The sequence below is a fragment of the Globicephala melas genome, chromosome 17, assembly GCF_963455315.2.
Source record: "Globicephala melas chromosome 17, mGloMel1.2, whole genome shotgun sequence".
In the NCBI taxonomy this organism is placed as follows: Eukaryota; Metazoa; Chordata; class Mammalia; order Artiodactyla; family Delphinidae; genus Globicephala; species Globicephala melas.
Genome location: NC_083330.1, coordinates 25,403,288 through 25,422,814, shown reverse-complemented (window position 1 = coordinate 25,422,814; position 19,527 = coordinate 25,403,288).

Genomic DNA, 19,527 nt, shown 5'->3' with positions numbered 1-19,527 from the left:
CTTTTTATTTTGTATTATTTAGAAGCTCTGATTGCTATTAGAAAACAAAGAAAAACAGAAAAAAAAAATAGTTAATTAAAAACATAGCATGTTCTAGTCTGAGTGTGCATTGACCTGGAAATACAATAAAGTTTGAAGAGTAAGTTCTGTTGTATAATCCTAATTTTGAAAAACAAACCAATGAAACTAAAGAAAAGTAAAGCAAATACTATGAATATGCATACACATGTATGAATATTTCCTATATGTCTGTGTTTGAGAATGATTTCATAGTCATTTACAAAGGCATTGTGGTTTCATAATAAAATATTCATCTCCATTAATGCAATAAAGTAATATTGGGGGAGAAAATGGGAGAAAAATTAAACTATACTTTAAATATGTCTTTATGTACTGTTTGATTTTTATAATCAGCCAGTATTACCTTTGTGAGCAAAAAATATTTAACAAAACTATGAAATAATAAAAAACAACCTTTATTTATGAAAAACTTGGTCCATCACTAACATATTTATGTATCTAAGTCACTAAGTTCAAGGGTTGGGAAAAGATTTAAATGTGTAAAATAATGTTTCTTTGTAACTGTGGATCAAGGCATTTCCTATTAAGTGTTTCAAATGAATCAGGTCAACCAGCAAAAACATTGTTTGAATGACCTATCTTTAAAATAAAAAATGATTTTCCTAAGCTTGTTGTTAACCATAATTCCTTTTCCCTTCTTAAAACAATTACAGGAAATAGGAATACTCTCTGTCTCTTTATTGTTTTCAACATAGACCTCTTCATCTGTCTTACTTTCCATCAGTAGGTTTTCCTGTAGAGCTCTGAGTAATATCCCAATAGTAATTCAGACTTTTCTCCAACTTTACCCTCCTCTATTCAGTATTTTGGGTCATGGTTGCAATGGATCTTGCTCTCCAAGAACTCAAATCTGTCTCTCTGGAGAGTAGGAATTATTCCATTTTCATCTTTGCGTGAACAGCAGGTATCACAAAAAAATTGTAGATGTATGGAGTGCCTCTTGTGTGCCAGATACTATCTTAAGTGGTTTTCATGTACTTTCATTGATTCTTCACAAAAACCTGCTTAGTCAATGTTATTATCCCCATTTATCAGATAGGAAGCTTAAGCCCAGAGAAGTGGTTTAAGTGACATTTTTAGTTACACAGTGTAATATGGTGCCAAGAATTGAACGCAAACAATTTGATGTCGAAGCTACACTCTAATCTTACTCAAACCCTATTAAAAACAATGTGAAGACTAAAAGCAAACACAAGGAGACAAATTATTGGGAAAAATATGGTTACTGCCAGTAAGATTAAGAAAACAATCCCTGCGGTAATATAAGAATGTTGGTTTATTTCTAAACTCTGTAGGTATAAAAATCCCTTTATTCAGATGCTGCAGCAAATTTTTTTGAAGTTATACCTTTAAGAAAAACCAATATACAGGTTTTTCTTAACTGAATTTCTTATCTGGAATTTCTAATATTAGGGTTTTAATTTTATTTTTTGAGTACACATACTCAGTATGGAATAATAACTAAAAGTAATTAAATTGTACTTGCTTTACTATACTTCATAGGCAGATGCTTTGTTTACCTACTGTGATTTACAACAAGAAAGATATATTTAAACTTAGTCCTCATTTCTGACCCAGGGCTGCTAAAACCTTTGGAATTTCTTATGTGATGAGAGTGATAAAGGTATAATTTTTTATATTAATGAAGTGACTTCTGGAATATCTCTAGGTCACTTAAGGATAGGGGCAGGTCACAGATGAACTAACCATGTAATTAGAGGGTTGGAACTTTCAGTCCCGTTCCCCTGACCCCCAGGGAGGGGAGAAGGGATGAAGGTTGAATCAATCGTCAATGGCAAATGATTTAATCAATTATGTCTATGTAATGAAGCCTCCTTAAAACCCCAAAACAACTGGGTTCAGAGAGCTTCCAGATTAGTGAACAAATGGGCATGTGGGGAGAATTATATTCCAGGAGAGGGTATGGAAGCTCCATGCCCCTTCCCACATACCTTGCCCTATGCACCTCTTCTTATAGGCTATTCCTGAGTTGTATCCCTTTATAATAAATCAGTAATCCACTGACTAAATAAGTTTTCTAAGTTCTGTGAGTTCCTCTAGAAAATTAATAGACCCCAAGGAAGGGGGTCTTGGGAACATATGATTTATAGCTGGGCAGCCAGAAGTACAGATAACACCCTGGGCTTGTGACTGATTGAAGTGCAGGGGGTAGCGAGGGTGATGGGGTGGGGGCAATGTAGTCTTGAAGTACACAACTCCTAACCTGTGGAATCGGATGCTATCTCCGAGTAGATTTGAATTGTAAGACCTGCAGCTGATGTCCAGAGAAGCGGGGAAAGCCCCTCCTTAACACACGTTTTTATTGGTTCCAGAATATAGAAAACCTGCTTGTATTATTCCCTTACTTAGCTATGATCTTCATGTTTGAACATGTAATCTTACATGTCATGGATATTACCTACTTTCCTCATCCACATTCTGTATGTCTTTAGTCTAAAAAATTACGTATACATACATATATACACACATAAATATATATATATATTATATATCTATGTATACTAGAATATGCTATGAGCAAAGATGATTTCTTAAATAATTCATTGAGGTAGAGATATCTGAGGCATTGCCAAGATGAGGAAAAGGTAAGTAGTTAAACTATGATTCATTTTGGAAAGCTTCAAGATGACGCAATCACAAAAAAGTCTGCAGAAGCTATACCCTACACTGGGAGGAAGCAAAAACAAACTGCATGGGACAGACACATATAAAAACTTTTAATAAAATGAATCCATCATTGTTTATTTTTTTAAGTTAGAGAAGGGCAGAAAGAGGATCTAGATGGGTAAACAGAGACTACTCAGCATGGCCCAACCCATTGTTCTTCAATATTCATCTTGTTTTTGTCCAGTGAAAATGTGTATTTCCAACACAGGAAGCACACTAGGTCCTATCATCTCTTGTATCATCACGTGGTGACAATAATTCAATTATACTCCCAGCTGAAACCTAAAACACTGTGCCTGTATATAAATTATTGGAGATAAAGGAAGTGAGACAATGAATTAACATTAAACATAATTTCTATTGTCTCCACTCCTGTGATCAGGATGTTTTTTTAATCAAAAATGATGAAGGTCTTCCTGACTTTTTATATAAAAGAAAAGAAACTTAACCAAAATGTTGGGTATAATAGTAAAGATACACTGCTGTCCCTGAGACAGGAAAGCAAAGTGTTTCTGATTATCTTTGCTGATGGTAATTGAAAACAATGCATTTTATAGGGCAGTAGTAGCATAAAATGGGTTCTTTGATCAAAAAATCTAGAAACAATAAATGTTGGAGAGGATTTGGAGAAAAGGGAACACTCTTACACTTTTGGCGGGAATGTAAATTGATACAGCCACTATGGAGAACAGTATGGATGTTCCTAAAGAACTACAAATAGAACTACCATACGACCCAGCAATCCCACTACTGGGCATATACCCTGAGAAAACCATAATTCAAAAAGAGTCATATACCAAAATGTTCATTGCAGCTCTATTTACAATAGCCAGGACATGGAAGCAACCTAAGTGTCCATCAACAGATGAATGGATAAAGAAGATGTGACACATATATACAATGGAATATTAGCCATAAAAATATACGAAATTGAGTTATTTGTAGTGAGTTGGATGGACCTAGAGTCTGTCATACAGAGTGAAGTAAGTCAGAAAGAGAAAAACAAATAACATGCTAAGACATATATATGGAATCTAAGAAAAAAAAAGGTCATGAAGAACCTAGGGGCAAGATGGGAATAAAGACACAGACTTACTAGAGAACGGACTTGAGGATATGGGGAGGGGGAAGGATAAGCTGTGACAAAGTGAGAGAGTGGCATGGACATATATACACTACGAAACATAAAATAGATAGCTAGTGGGAAGCAGCCGCATAGCACAGGGAGATCAGCTCAGGGCTTTGTGACCACCGAGAGGGGTATGATAGGGAGGGTGGGAGGGAGGAAGACACAAGAGGGAAGAAATATGGGAACATATGTATATGTATAACTGATTCACTTTGTTATAAAGTAGAAACTAACACACCATTGTAAAGCAATTATACTGCAATAAAGATGTTAAAAAAAAAATGTGTTCTTTGATTTGCTCCAGTAAAGAAATAAAATCTGGAATGACAGTGGAAATGAGCATTTCTGGACTAAGGTATACGATAATTTATAGTCATTCTAAAGTCTCATCTCATGTTTGAACCTACTAATAATCAAATTAAATGAGAATGCACATCTTGTTGGTGGGTAAGTTTACAATTCTCTCAGGGGTTTTCATTGTCCTCTCCCACCATGGTGGTTGTCTCTCTCTCCATGGGTTATCAATGAGAGAATCATTCCAGACAATATATTCAGGATATATTACATAATATATAGTATGTAATTTATATATATATATATATATGTATATATATACGTAATTTCTGGAACTGGCAAAATACAGACTGAGATACATACTGGCTGATATTCTACATATAACCTAAAATCTAACACAGATCTCCAGGAGTTAGCCATAGCACAAGGCCATTATCTATGATCTCTTAGAAAGTCTGAGTATTTCCCCAGTTCTAGTACGAAGTCACTCTAGCAGATAGTCACTGATCCTTCTGAGGAGAGCTCAGCAAAAGAGTCACATAATATACATCTAGCAGAGTTTCAGGATTATCATTAGAGGGATATGACCCTCTAGTCAACTAAGGGGTTTCAGGTTGCACTTATTTTGGAAACTGAGTTAAAAGCCTGATTCTAGGTAGATGTCTGCTCCCAGACTTAGTTTCCTACTAATATATGTCAGCAGTACCTTTCTAGGCTGCCTGTCTGATTCATTTCTAAAGGTCCTATAATCAAATAGCCTTTACCATGTATCCTCAATAAGTAAAATTATTCTGTCCCTATGACGTGTTTCTGATGGTCAAGTGCAGACAACTGGTCTCTACTTCTCTGTGTCCCCATAGACATCTGGGAGTCCAATTTCACTGCAGCATCTTCAATCTTGTATCCAGCCTACAGAGGCCGCCATCCAAGAGTTTTTCAAGGATGCTGTTGTTTCATTCAAGCTTTTTTTTTTTTTTTTTCTAATGCTGTGGTAAAAGATGTCTCCTGAGAGCCCCTGGGAAGGAGAAACTGAGCAGATTGCATGTGAAAGTTCCAATTTAACATTTCCACTTTTTGAACTTTTAGACTATTTCCTCTACAGCATTGTGTTTTATAGATCAGCAACATTGATAACCCCCGGGATCTTGTTAGAAATGAATCTCGGGATCAAGACTAGTGAAGGATACCATCACTAGTACTAGTACTTCATAGGCACATTAACATACTAACATTGGGGAGTATCTGATGTTTTATCCTCTTTGACTTTAGGCCCCTGTTGAGTTCAGGCTATAGCTAAAAACTTATAAAACTTACAATCTCATAATCAGCCATACCCATCCTACAGCTACCATAGATAGCCACAGACTATCTAAGCAGCCATGAAATCATCATGACTTTCACTTGCCTTTAAGTACTCTTTAGGACCAACATACGTTGCACTGACTCACCACAGTCGTTGAAAACACTGTGTTGCTATAGCACCTAATATCCTCAGCTACTTGGTCTCCCATCACTTTGCCCTCCACCTGCACTTCATCTCATTCCATGATGTGGATGGTTTATAGTTCTCCATTTTCCCCAACTAAAAATAATCCATGCGACTCTTCATATACGTAAAATTTCAATCTCAAAATTCTATTGTCAAGGTCTGCTTCCTGGGCCACTGTTGATATCAATGAATATATTGGTCAAGGTTCAAAAAGCAAGAAGAGGAGACTGAAAAGGGTTTAAGGAAAGGATCATTTTCAGAGGTGTTGGCAGGGTTAAGGGAAAGCAGTAAGGTATGGTGAAGCAGCCCAATGGTAAGTAGTAACATCTAACTGCTACCACTCTACATATTAGGAGACAAGGTGAGCAAGCAGTTACTGGAACAAGATCTAATTCATAGAGGCAAGCAGACACTGCACAACTTGTTGCTGGCCATGAATGAGACATGGGAATAAATGAATGATCTCTTCTTTTTCTGATCTCGTGCTGTGCAACCCGTTGACCCATTCTGACAAAAACAAAGAGAGCAAGTTTGTTTTTTTTCTTTGCTTGAAACATAACTTTAAGTTCTTAATGTAATCCAATATCCAGTTCAGTGTTCAAACGTCACTACCTCAGTAAATTTTAACACCTAGGGATGGTTATACAATATTTCATGTATCCAACCATTCTTTTTATAATTTAACTTTCTTGTTGACATATAATTGATTTACAATGTTGTGTTAGTTTCAGATGTACAGCAAACTAAATCAGTTATATATATATATATATATATATATATTCTTTTTCAGATTATTTTCCCTTATAGCTATAAGTAGGTTCTGTTGATTATCTATTTTATGTATAGTAATGTGTGTATGTTAGTCCCAAACCCCTAATTTATCCTTCCCCTCCTTTTCCAAAGGGGAAAGGAGGGGAAGGATAACTGTTAGGTCTGAAAAAATAAGAGTTTAGGATTAAGTTACTTGAAAAACAATAAATGAATATATACCAGGTTAGGTATAATTTATCTTACATATTCTGTTTTTACTGCTTCTATGTCTGTGGGTCTATTGCTGTTTTGTATATAAGTTCATTTATATCAGTGTCGGTTGTTACTTCTTTTTCATTTCTAATTCTGTGGATTTGAGTCTTCTCCTTTTTCTGCTTGATAAGTCTGGCTAATGGTTTATCAATTATGTTTATCTTCTCAAAGAACCAGCTTTTAGTTTTATTGATCTTTGCTACTGTTTCCTTCATTTCTTTTTCATTTATTTCTGATCTGATCTTTATGATTTCTTTCCTTCTGCTTACTTTGGGTTTATTTTGTTGTTCTTCTTCTTCTTTCTCTAATTGCTTTATGTGTAAGATTAGGTTGTTTATGATTTTTCTTGTTTCTTAAGGTAAGATTTTATTGCTATAAACTTCACTCTTAGAACTGCATTTGCTGCATCATATAGGTTTGGCATTGTCATGTTTTCATTGTCATCTGTTTTTAGGTATTTTTTTATTTCATCTTTGATTTCTTCAGTGATCTCTTGATTATTTACTAGCATATTGTGTAGCCTCCATGTGTTTGTATTTTTTACAGTTTTTTTTTTCCTGTAATTGATATCTAGTCTCATAACATTGTGGTCAGAAAAGATACTTGATGAGATTTCAACTTTCTTAAATCTACCAAGGCTTGATTTGTGACCCAATATATGATCTATCCTGGAGGAGGTTCCATGAGCACTTGAGAAGAAAGTGTATTCTGTTGGTTTTGGATGGAATGTCCTTTAAATTTCAATTAAGTCCATCTTGTTTAATGTGTCATTTAAAGCTTGTGTTTCCTTATTTATTTTCATTTTGGATGATCTGTCAATTGGTGAAAGTGGGGTGTTAACGTCCCCTACTATGATTGTGTTACTGTCGATTTCCCCTTCTGTGACTGTTAGTATTTGCCATATGTATTGAGGTGTTCCTATGTTGGGTGCATAAATATTTATAATTTTTATTTCTTCCTCTTGGATTGATCCCTTGATCATTATGTAGTGTCCTTCTTTGTCTCTTGTAATAGTCTTGGTTTTAAAGTCTATTTTGTCTGATATGAGAATTGCTACTCCAGCTTTCTTGTGATTTCCATTTGCATGGAATATCTTTTTCCATCCCCTCACTTTCAGTCTGTATATGTCCCTAGTCTGAAGTGGGTCTTTTGTAGACAGCATATATACGTGTCTTCTTTTTCTATCCATTCAGCCAGTCTATGTCTTTTCGCTGGAGCATTTAATCCATTTACATTTAAGGTAATTACCAATATATATGGTCCTATTACAATTTTCTTAATTGTTTTGGGTTTGTTATTTTAGGTCTTTTCCTTTTCTTGTGTTTCCTGCTTAGAGAGGTTCCTTTAGCATTTGTTTTAAAGCTGGTTTGGTGGTGCTGAATTCTCTTAACTTTTGCTTGTCTGTAAAGCTTTTAATTTCTCCGTCAAATCTGAATGAGATCCTTGCTTGGTAGAGTAATCTTGTTTGTAGGGTTTTCCCTTTCATCACTTTAAATATGTCCTGCCACTCCCTTTTGGCTTGCAAAGTTTCTGCTGAAAGATCAGCTATTAACCTTATGAGGATTCCCTTGTATGTTATTTTTTCATTGCTGCTTTTAATATTTGTTCTTTTTATTTAATTTTTGATAGTTTGATTAATATGTGCCTTGGCATGTTTCTCCTTGGATTTATCCTGTATGGTGCTGTCTGCATTATCTGGACTTGATTGACTATTTCCTTTCCCATATTAGGGAAGTTTTCAACTATAATCTCTTCAAATATTTTCTCGGTCAGTTTCATTTTTTCTTCTTCTTCTGGGACCCTTATATTTCATTTGTTGGTGTGTTTAATATTGTCCCAGAGGTCTCGAGTCTGTCCTCAATTCTTTTCATTCTTTTTACTTTATTCTGCTCTGCAGTAGTTATTTCCACTGCTTTATATTCCAGGTCACTTATCTGTTCTCCTGCCTCAGTCATTTTGCCATTGATTCCTTCTAGAAAATTTTAAATTTAATTTATTGTGTTGCTCATCATTGTTTGTTTGCTCTTTGGTTCTTCTAAGTCCTTGTTAAATGTTTCTTGCATTTTGTATATTCTATTTCCAAGATTTTGCATCATCTTTACTATCATTACTCTGAATTCTTTTTCAGGTAGGCTGCCTATTTCCTCTTCATTTGTTTGGTCGGATGTGTTTTTACCTTGCTCCTTCATCTGCTGTGTGTTTCTCTGTCTTCTCATTTTGCTCCACTTACTGTGTTTGGGGTTTCCTTTTTGCAGGCTCTAGTTTCGTAGTTCCCATTGTTTTTGATGTCTACTCCCAGTGGCTAAGTTTGGTTCAGTGTGTTGTGTAGGCTTCCTGGTGGAGGGGTCTAGTGCCTGTGTTCTGGTGGATGAGGCTGGACATTGTCACTCTGGTGGGCAGTACCACATCCAGTGATGTGTTTTGGGGTGTCTGTGACCTTATTATGATTTTAGACATCCTCTCTGCTAATGGGTGGGTTTGTGTTCCTTTCTTGCTAGTTGTTTGGCATAGGGTGTCCAGTACTCTAGCTTGCTGTCTATTGAGTGGAGCTTTGTCTTTGCTTTGAGATGGAGATCTCTGGGAGATTTTCACCATTTGATATTACGTGGAGCTGGGATGTCTCTGTTGGACCAATGTCCTGAACTTGGCTCTCCCACCTCAGAGGCACAGGCCTGACACCCAGTCGGAGAACCAAGACCCTGTCAGCCACATGGCTGCCTCGGGCCTCACTACCCCAACCAGCCTTCAGGTGGCTGTCTATTCTGTAAGGGTTAAGCTTTAAGGTTCTTTCTTGTCTTGTTTTTATGCAGGTGAAGCATAAAATAACTGAAATTTAAAAATAATAATAATCCTACTTAATATAAACTTTACTTATCAGATTTATTTAAGGAGCTATAATCTAGAAAAATCTAGAAACTATCACTTCTGTTGTGTTTGCAATCAACTTTTCTAAAATTAAACTAAGTAGAATAGGGCTTCCCTGGTGGTGCAGTGGTTGAGAGTCTGCCTGCCGATGCAGGGGACACGGGTTCGTGCTCCGGTCCGGGAATATCCCACATGCCACGGAGCAGCTAGGCCCGTGAGCCATGGCTGCTGAGCCTGTGCATCCAGAGCCTGTGCTCCACAATGGGAGAGGCCACAACAGTGAGAGGCCCACGTATTGCAAAAAAAAAAAAAAAAAAAAAAAAAACTAAGTAGTATAGTACACAATGAGACAGAGAACTGGAACTTCCCAGTGGCACAGTGATTAAGAATCCACCTGCCAATACAGGGAACACGAGTTCAACCCTGGTCTAGGAAGATCCCGCATGCTGCGGAGCAACAAACCTGTGTGCCACAAGTACTGAGCATGTGCTTTAGAGCCCACGAACCAGAACTACTGAGCCCACGTGCCACAACTACTTAAGCCCATGTGCCTACAGCCCATGGTATGCAACAAGAGAAGCCACCACAATGAGAAGCCCGCACACCACAACCAATAGTAATCTCCACTCGCCACAACTAGAGAAAGCCCACATGCAGCAATGAAAACCCAATGCAGCCAAAAATAAATAAATTATATAAATAAAATTTTTTAAAAGAGACAGAGAACAAATTCCTTAATTATTAATTTCATTCCAAATCACAAAGAAAGTCACTCTTATAGGTCAGGACCATACACTGCTAATTTTATACAACAAAATAAAAGTATGCAGTGGGCTGACTTTGACTATTTTCCTTGTAACCCTTCCATGTCCACTGAATGTCATCCCATATAAAAATAGACATTACCAATTAAATCCTCCATAGCACAGTTGAAAAACTTTGCTCAATTTACCATGTCACCATTGTGAATATTTTCACAGACCACTGCAGCCAAAGCTGCACACACCACCAACATCTTAATAACATCATTCTGCATCTTAGAACATGCTGCCAGAATTTAAACTTTTGGGGGAGCTGGGAATCTCTTAGGAAGCTAGGAGCTAAAAATCAATAGTTTGGGAAAAGAAAACTTATAACCCCACTAGGGATTGAACATCTATTGAGAGCTTATGTGTCAGGCAATGTATAAATTGTTTACATTTATCAATGATACAACTACATACTATATTAATTTGTTTTGCAAATGAAGAAGACATATTTCAGTGTATTTAATCTACTTCTCCAAAAGTATAGATTATGAACGCCATGACCAGAACTTGAACTCCAGGTTTGTCTGATATGAATTCCATTCTCTCAAATGCTCACTCTACTTCCTCAAAAGGGTTCAAGTCTATGTGGAATGTGATTGGGTACTGGAACAGATGAAGAATATTAATGGAAATCTGAATAATGTCTGTAGTTCAGTTAATATACCAATGTTAATTTCTTAATTTTGGCAATGTACCATGATTATGTAAGATGTTAACATTAAAGGAAACTGAATGACAGATACGTGAAATTTCCCCATACTATCTTTGCAATTTTACAAAAAATCTAAAATTATTCCAAAAATTATTTTTAAATTAACATGAAAAATTACCCAAGTGTACCTAACATAATGGGGTGATGATTTGATAATTATTGAATTAAAAAGGCAAGTTGAATATTTTAGTCCTTTACCTTCTCAATAGATATATTTATACTGAGTAGTAATTCCCCCAAGTTGGCACTGTATTTCATAGATTTTTCTTTCACCATGTAATATGACGGTTGCATTCCTAATAAGTAGCACTGTATCAAAAATTGTGTTTAAAATGTTTAAATAAGTAAACCAAGAAAAGACCAAGAGCTAGAGACCTTCATACTCATAATAATCTTATTTCACATTTAGTAATTCCTTTAATATAAGCATAATTTTTATTTATAAAACTAAATACTTTTCAACACACCTTTGTTGGTTAATAATGGATTTTTTACACAAAAGTAACAGCTTTTCCTTTCACAGCATTTTAATTTCTTTAGGTACCATAACAGAGACATATGTATCTATTTCTATCAAGTTGGCATCTATTATTACAAAAATTAAAAAAAAAACCCACATATATATAGTTGTTCCTACAAAGTTCATTTTATTTCTTCTATTATTAACTCCAATTGCTGTCACCTTTTTATTATTTTTTGTGTCTTTGTTGTTCACTGTCAGTTCCCCAATATCTGGAAAAATACCTCAAAAATAATAAGTACTTAATTTTTTTCAATGTTATAAAAACCCATGTTATATGAAAAATGACTGCATCACAATTCTTAAGCATTTAAAATTTATCAATTTTGCATTATTTATAAAACTCTGCCTTCTTCTAGGAAAAATTAAGGCCATACACACACACACACACACACACACACACGCACACACACACACATACACACATGAAAATAAATAAGAACTAAAAACATGAGGAAAGGCAAAGCATGAAAAAGGCAAAAAAAAAAAGTAAGAAATAGAAAATGAAGTCAAGAATGAAGTTAAAAGACAAAAATAACTTTGTAAAACTCTGCTATCATGTTTAGGATTGAAACAAAAAAACATTGTAAAGTTTCTAACAATAAAAATGTAAGAAAGGAGGCATATCAGCATTCACAGGATTTCTAGAATCAGCTTAATTGCTCAGTATAAGCCAAGTGACTCCTGGCAACAAGATGAGAAAGACATTTCTCCTTGGGCTTTTACTGAAGCTAAATATTGTATAAATGTCTGAACAATGTCCTCATAAAATTTCTTCCAATAAATATAGCAAGGAGTCATCTAGAACTATTCTTGGAAATGCCTATTCCTTAGTGCCAAGTGCATCAGGTTTTAGGTAAATTCAGCAAAATTAATTCTTCTCTTTTCAAAATAAGAAAGCTCAGCTATGTAGTTCCAGTCTTTTCTTATTTAATACAAGCCTACAGTTTGAAGTATTTGGACATTATAATGATGTATACAAACATGTTTTTCGTCTATCCTATTTCCTATTAGTAAGTTAATATAGTGCAACACACTTTAACTTTGATCTATGTAGTGATTTTATATACTCTTCAAGTGACATCAACACAAAGTATATGTCTAGTTGATTGAATGTCCTAATTCACTATATAGCATTATTTAAAAAAAATAATTAGCTAAATTTATTTTGTTTGAAAAGATTTAATCTATAGACCTACTTTTTGGCAGTACTTACTTAATACATCTAGTTGTCAACTAAGATAAGTTCTAGCTCCTAATTGTACTAATTCTTCACATACTAAATAGTGTATTTTTTCCTCAAATAAAAATTAGACTAATGTTTGATGTTTTAATGTGTCACATTGCCACATAAAAGTAAAATAACTAACTCAACCCATTCAGTCTCATTTCTCATTGTGCCCCATTTTCTTATTCAGCGTTCAGCAAGACTAAACAAACTGTTTTCATAAAGCACAATGCCTTACTTTCTATTATGTATTTGTATTTGCAACCCTCTCTTCCTGCAACACAACCCCTAACACCTTCAACTTGTTAATTAAGTCAACAGTTAGCTTAGACAATACCTTTTTTAGGAAAACTACTCATGATCTCCTAAAGGCAGGTAAAGTGTTTCTTTTAGGTGTTATAATACAGATTACTCTTGCCCCATTATAGTGCTTATCATATTTATATTAAATTGTCTTTTTACTTGCCAAACAATCACTTCCATTGAATATAGGAAAATGACCGTGCCTTGTTCATCATTGTATTTCCAGTTCCTGGTACACTAAATACTTCAGTGATATTAATTGAATCAACTAAAGAATGAGTTAATCAATACTCCCAATTTTACTATGTATTGAGTTGCAAGATATTTGAAAGCCCTTACTGGTGAGTGTCTGTTTATATCAGGTGGCTTAGTTGATAAATTATTGCTATACAGAGAATCAAAGGCAAAGGAAATGTCAATATTTATTATTACTTACAGATTTCTCCATAGGGTTATAAAAATGTGCCAAAATAGTTAGTGCAAGTATAGTCTTGTCTATGGTCCAGTGTGTGAGATTGCAATTTGCAGATAATAAAATGGCATGTGAACATTCTGGACAGGATATCTAAGAATGTAATAAGTCTATGTTTGGAGAAGAGCATAAACATTATCATATTTTAAAGATTTGAAATTACTCTGTCCCTGCCAGATATCAGATGGATGCATGTCTGATTATTTGATGAAAGAAATGCATGGTGAGGATCTGTGTTAACAATTAGAATGTTATCTCAAATTGTCGAGAAAGGGGAAATCTTGACTAGTGCTTAATGCAGAGATTTTGCAAGCTGTTTCGAGTATTGGTTTATGAGAAATAAACATCTCAGTTAAAAAAATATTTTATTTAGGTAAAGATCAATTCTAAGGCAAATCCTTGGAAAAAAAATTTAGTGTGGGGCTTTAAAAGTAGGGATCAGACAGTCACTCCCTGACTCACTGAACAGTCTTAGTAGCCCTGACAGTGGGATAACCAGACTTTTAAGGCTCCTGAGATGCTGCAATAGGAAGCACCAGCTTTAAGGATTCCTGTTAAAAAAAAAAAAAAAAAGCTTGAACATGAATCTATTCTTGCTTTTAGAGCTGATTTTAAATTGTCTATAAATACAGAGATAGAGAAACAATTCAAGTGAAATGACATTTCAAGGACATCAGCAGACTAATCCCGAAGCTAGGCTTTTCTACCATAAGCCCAGTCTCTTTAACAAGATAATGGGATAGAAAAAAGATAAAAGGTCAGCTGGGAATGAAAAAAGATTTGAAAAATAATAACAACATGCAATATTGACATTGTTTTGGACCTGATTTCTACAAAAAAAATTGTAAGAAGACGTTTTCCCAACAATGTAGTTTTTTGAATATGGATTGGATATTAGATAATTCAAAATGTACTGTTAATTTTATTAATAATTATAGAGAAGAAGAAAACACCCATATGTTTCATTAATGGATATTTAAGTATCTAGGACTAAGATGACATGAGGGTTTAAAGTGTTTTAGCAAATATAAGAGGGGATGGGGTAAATAAAACAAGTGTAACAAAATGATGATTAATCTATTTTTTGTGATAGAGAATATTATTTTAAAATGTCATATTCTTTAAAATACTATGTGCATATATCATCTTTCTAAATGGTGACCACCCTTTCTTCATGCTGTGGCAGCTACAGTTTTTCTTTTAAGTTTTTCTTCCAGTTTTATTGAGATATAATTGTCATACAGCATTGTATAAGTTTAAGGTGTACAGCATAATGATTTGACTCACATACTTCATGAAATGATTATCACAACAAATTTAGTGAACATCCATCTCATATAGATACAAAATTAAATAGAAAAACATTTCTTTATCTCCCATATTTAATTGGTCATAGCAATAACATGAAGAGAGAAAAAAAATCATTGAACCTAAACAGTAACTTTCTGCATCTCTGCAGTAACATTTCAACTCCGAAGGCATAAGGCTGGAGCACCCCAGCTGCCTGAACTGGTGTCAGGGACTCTGGGAAACAAGGATGTGCAGGAAATGGGGGCCTTGCATTGTAAGTTCTTCAAATCATTCTCTTTCCACACATACGAAACGCATATTCATTTTTATAAGTCTAATGGGGGCATTCAATGCTATGTTGCTTCTAATCTCCCTATCATGGCAACTACAGTTTTGTGTAAATTCATGTATATCAAAGTTTATGTAATTGTCAGTCTCTCAGCCAGTGTCATTTACCAATGTGCACCGAGAACAGTGGAGGATGCTAAATAAATTAAAAACTCACCCTCTGATTCCCAAGATATTTTAAGGTTGATGAATGTTAACAAAGAAACAAATAAGCAAACAAAAAACTACTCCAGGGATAAGACACACCATATTGTGTTGACCAGTTTTCTGGACACTGTCGTGGCAAAGTTTTATTTCATCTTAAAGTATTTTCTTACCATACGATCTTGTCAGTTTATACACAGGTAATAGTATTGCAGCATTCTTTCTGTTAGAAGGCTTACAGAAGAGAAAATTAATAGAGGTGAATTTGAGTCACGTAATCTTTGCCGTTTATTTTACATTACAGCAATCCCTGAAATAAAGCTTTAATGTATTCATATTGTACATGATTTATATTTTCCCTCTCTTAGGTAATGTAGTTAATGCTGTCATTATGGTCATTGTAACATCCAGTTCAAAAGGTTCAGAAAGGGGGCAAAATCTAACCTGTTTTCATGGGTGATTTTTTTTTTTTTAAACAAAGGCTGCTATTGTGAGTCAAATAAAAGACATACCAATTGAACTGCATGAAAATTTTCTCTCAAGGAGCCAGTATGTTTCCCAATCTAGAAAGGACACCTTTTTAAAAGAGGTTTATGTGTAATATTTCTACGGAGTATATATATATATATATATATATATATATATATATATGATGGCATATCCTTTTGTTAGTCTTTTGTGATGACACTATGTTTGTAGCATATTAATTGTAAAATTACTTTGTATTATTGGAAATATTACTCTAATCCTAATTAATGGGACTGAAAAATCCTGTTATACATAATTTCAGCAGGTAGGTGGTTCAATTAAATTATAGATTTTAAAAAGATGGTGCAAATTTTAATGTTAATGACTGCCTGAAAATAACATTGGTGATTAAGTAAAATTTCAATGTACTCTGAAAAGAAATTCTCATTGTTATGTGTCTACTTATTCTTCAGAGAGCTACATACATGACCGTCTACATTTATAAACATTGTAAAATATGTGATAAAATTCTCAGAAAATCACTAAATTAAGAAATATTGAGAGATGTAAATATAGATATGAGAAGTTATAGATATATTCATCCAGAAATCATGTTATTTTTTTTCAGTTTATATCCAATTAAAAACCGGAGGGCTTCCCTGGTGGTGCAGTGGTTGAGAGTCCACCTGCCGATACAGGGGACACGGGTTCGTGCCCTGGTCCGGGAAGATCCCACATACGGCAGAGTGGCTGGGCCCGTGAGCCATGGCCGCTGAGCCTGCCCATCCAGAGCCTGTGCTCCGCAACGGGAGAGGCCACAACAGTGAGAGGCCCGCATACCACACACACAAAAAAAACGGAATATATTAGACTTTCATTTAAAATGATTAAATCTACTTTTCTGCATGTGAACAGGCTGACTGAAGTTAGATAATCATATTAGAATTGTATTAGGTAGGTTTTCCCAGTGAAAACAGCTATGTTCTCTAACTAGCAAGCCAAAACGAGAATTCTTTATATCTCCATGAATGTCATTAAACTGTCCAATAAATTATTAAGATTTGGTAAAGCAAAATAGGAACACCTGCCATTATTTCAATGAAACAGATGGTCAATAGTAAATTTTCAAATATTCATTTCCTAAATTGACAAGAAGAGTCAATTTGACATTTAGCATATGTCCCTTGTATAAAGAGATCTATACAAGTCATGAGATTGAAACCTATTTTCACTTCTTTTTAACAAAGTTAAAATTCCCAAACAGGTTTTTAAATATTAATGTACATTTTAAACATTTTGGGTGCATAAAGCTTTCAATTGATATGAATTTTCATAAATAATAATACACTCTATTTTAAACTGACTAATGAGCTCATTGATGTTTATCATATTATACTTTATATCAATAAAGTTGATAAACCTACCTTGACACATCATAACCACTAAACATCCATAATTTACGTTACTGTTCTATGGGTTTGGACAAATATGTAATTACATGTATCCTTCATTATAGTAGCATACAGCATATTTTCTCTGGCCTAAAAATCCTCTGTGCTCTGCCTTCTTATTCCCCCATCCCCCCAGCCCTTGGCCACTGATCTTTTTGCTATCCCCATAGCTTTGCCTTTTCCGGAATGTCATATAATTGGAATCATACAGTATGTATTCTTTTCATATTAGCTTCTTTCACTAAGTAATATGCATTTACTATTCCCACATGTCTCTTCATGACTTGAGCTCATCTCTTTTTAACACTGAATAATATTCCACTGTCTGGATGTACATTTTATTTATTCATGCACTTTTTTTAACATATAAGCACATAAGTTTATCATTAATTTTACTGATATTAAAGACATAATTTATATATAATAATAGAGTATTCAGTACTGTAGCATAAGTTCTTTTTAGCCAATTGAATATTACAGGGACTTTTGTTAATTGTTGCTGAACTCTCATATCTGTATGCAAACTATGATTGCAGTTCAACCATGATTTGACAAATGGAGTTCCATTAAAATTCACTCTTTCCCCAATAAATTTATTGTCATTAAATCTGATCCATATTAAACTGTTTTTTATCCTCATATAAACTATATTTATTAAACTGAAATTTCTTTCAGTTTTAGCACTACATGTGTCAAAACCTCACTCATCTTTCAATGAGGTGAGTGACTTTTGTACTGAATTGGATAATAGTTTTCAAGCATCGGAAGAATGTTTCCTTAATGTTCTGTGCTATTCATAATGTAATGGACACAGGCATGCCATTACACTTCTGAGTTTAACTTTAAACTTATAAGTTTAACCTGCATTTTTTGCATTTTTCTCTATCACTTTCTTAAGTTTAGACAAATAACAAAAGAATAAATCAAACTCTGACCTGTAGCACTTGCTGATTTCCATGATGTAACTATTCTCATCATGGCTAAGTTCAAACCACCAGCATGAGGTCACTGAAAACAGAGTTGGGAAGAAATATGCAGGGTTTCCACCACATAAATGTGATAGATATAATTTCATGTGTTATGGTTATTTGGTATTCTTTGAATTGTCTTTTTATATTTTCTTACCATTGGGTTCTCTCTCTCTCTCTCTCTCTTTTTCTATTTTTCTCTCTCTCTTATTTGCAAGAACTCTTTGTATGTTATCTGTCATATCTATCATCTATCACAAGAAGGTAAACTCCATGAATACAGGAATATCATTCAGACAAATAAAAAAATAATAAATCAAACCCTGGCTTGTACCATTTGCTAAATGTTTTTTATTCAGCATGGCATCCAGTAGCACCTATAGCATAAAAGGTGTTCAAACAAATATTTGTTAAATGAACTAATGTCTTGCAAATATTTCCCCAAACTATAATTTGTCTTTTTATTTTATTTATGCTTATTTTTGCTATACAAAATAGTAAATTGTATTTTGTCAAATTTGTCTGCCTTTACATTTATTGGGTCTGAGTTTTCTGTCTTATTTAAGAATGTCTCTCTCTTCCCAAGGTTGATTATTCTCCTAAGTTTTTCTAAAAGTTTTATTATTTTGGTATCATTTAAAACTGGAATCCTTCTGGAATGTATATTTGTATATGACATGCATTTCTTCCAGATGGCCAGCCTATTGTGTCACTTCTGTAAATAAATTACTTTTCTTTACTAAATTGAAATTCTACCTTTTTGGTACATTAAGTTTCCTTGTATGCTGGGCTCTATTTCTGATACTCTAATTTGTTTCATTATGCCTATTTCTGGAAAGAATAAAATACCTAGCAATAAACCTACTTAAGGAGGTAAAAGACCTGGACTTTGAAAACTATAAGACACTGACAAAAGAAATTGAAGATGACACAAACAAATGGAAAGATAAAATGTGTTCTTGGACTGGAAGAATCAATATTGTTAAAACCACCATACTACACAAGGTAAGCAACAAATTCAATGAAACCCCTATTTAAATACCAATGGCATTTTTAACAGAGCTAGAACAAATGTTTTTTTTTAATTTGTATGCAAACACAAAAGACCCCAAATAGCCGAAACAATCTGGAGAAAGAAAAACAGATTTGGAGGAAACACACTCTTTGACTTCAGACTGTACTACAAAGCTACAATAATCCAGAGAGTATGGTACTGGCACAAAAACAAACAGGTAGATCAATAGA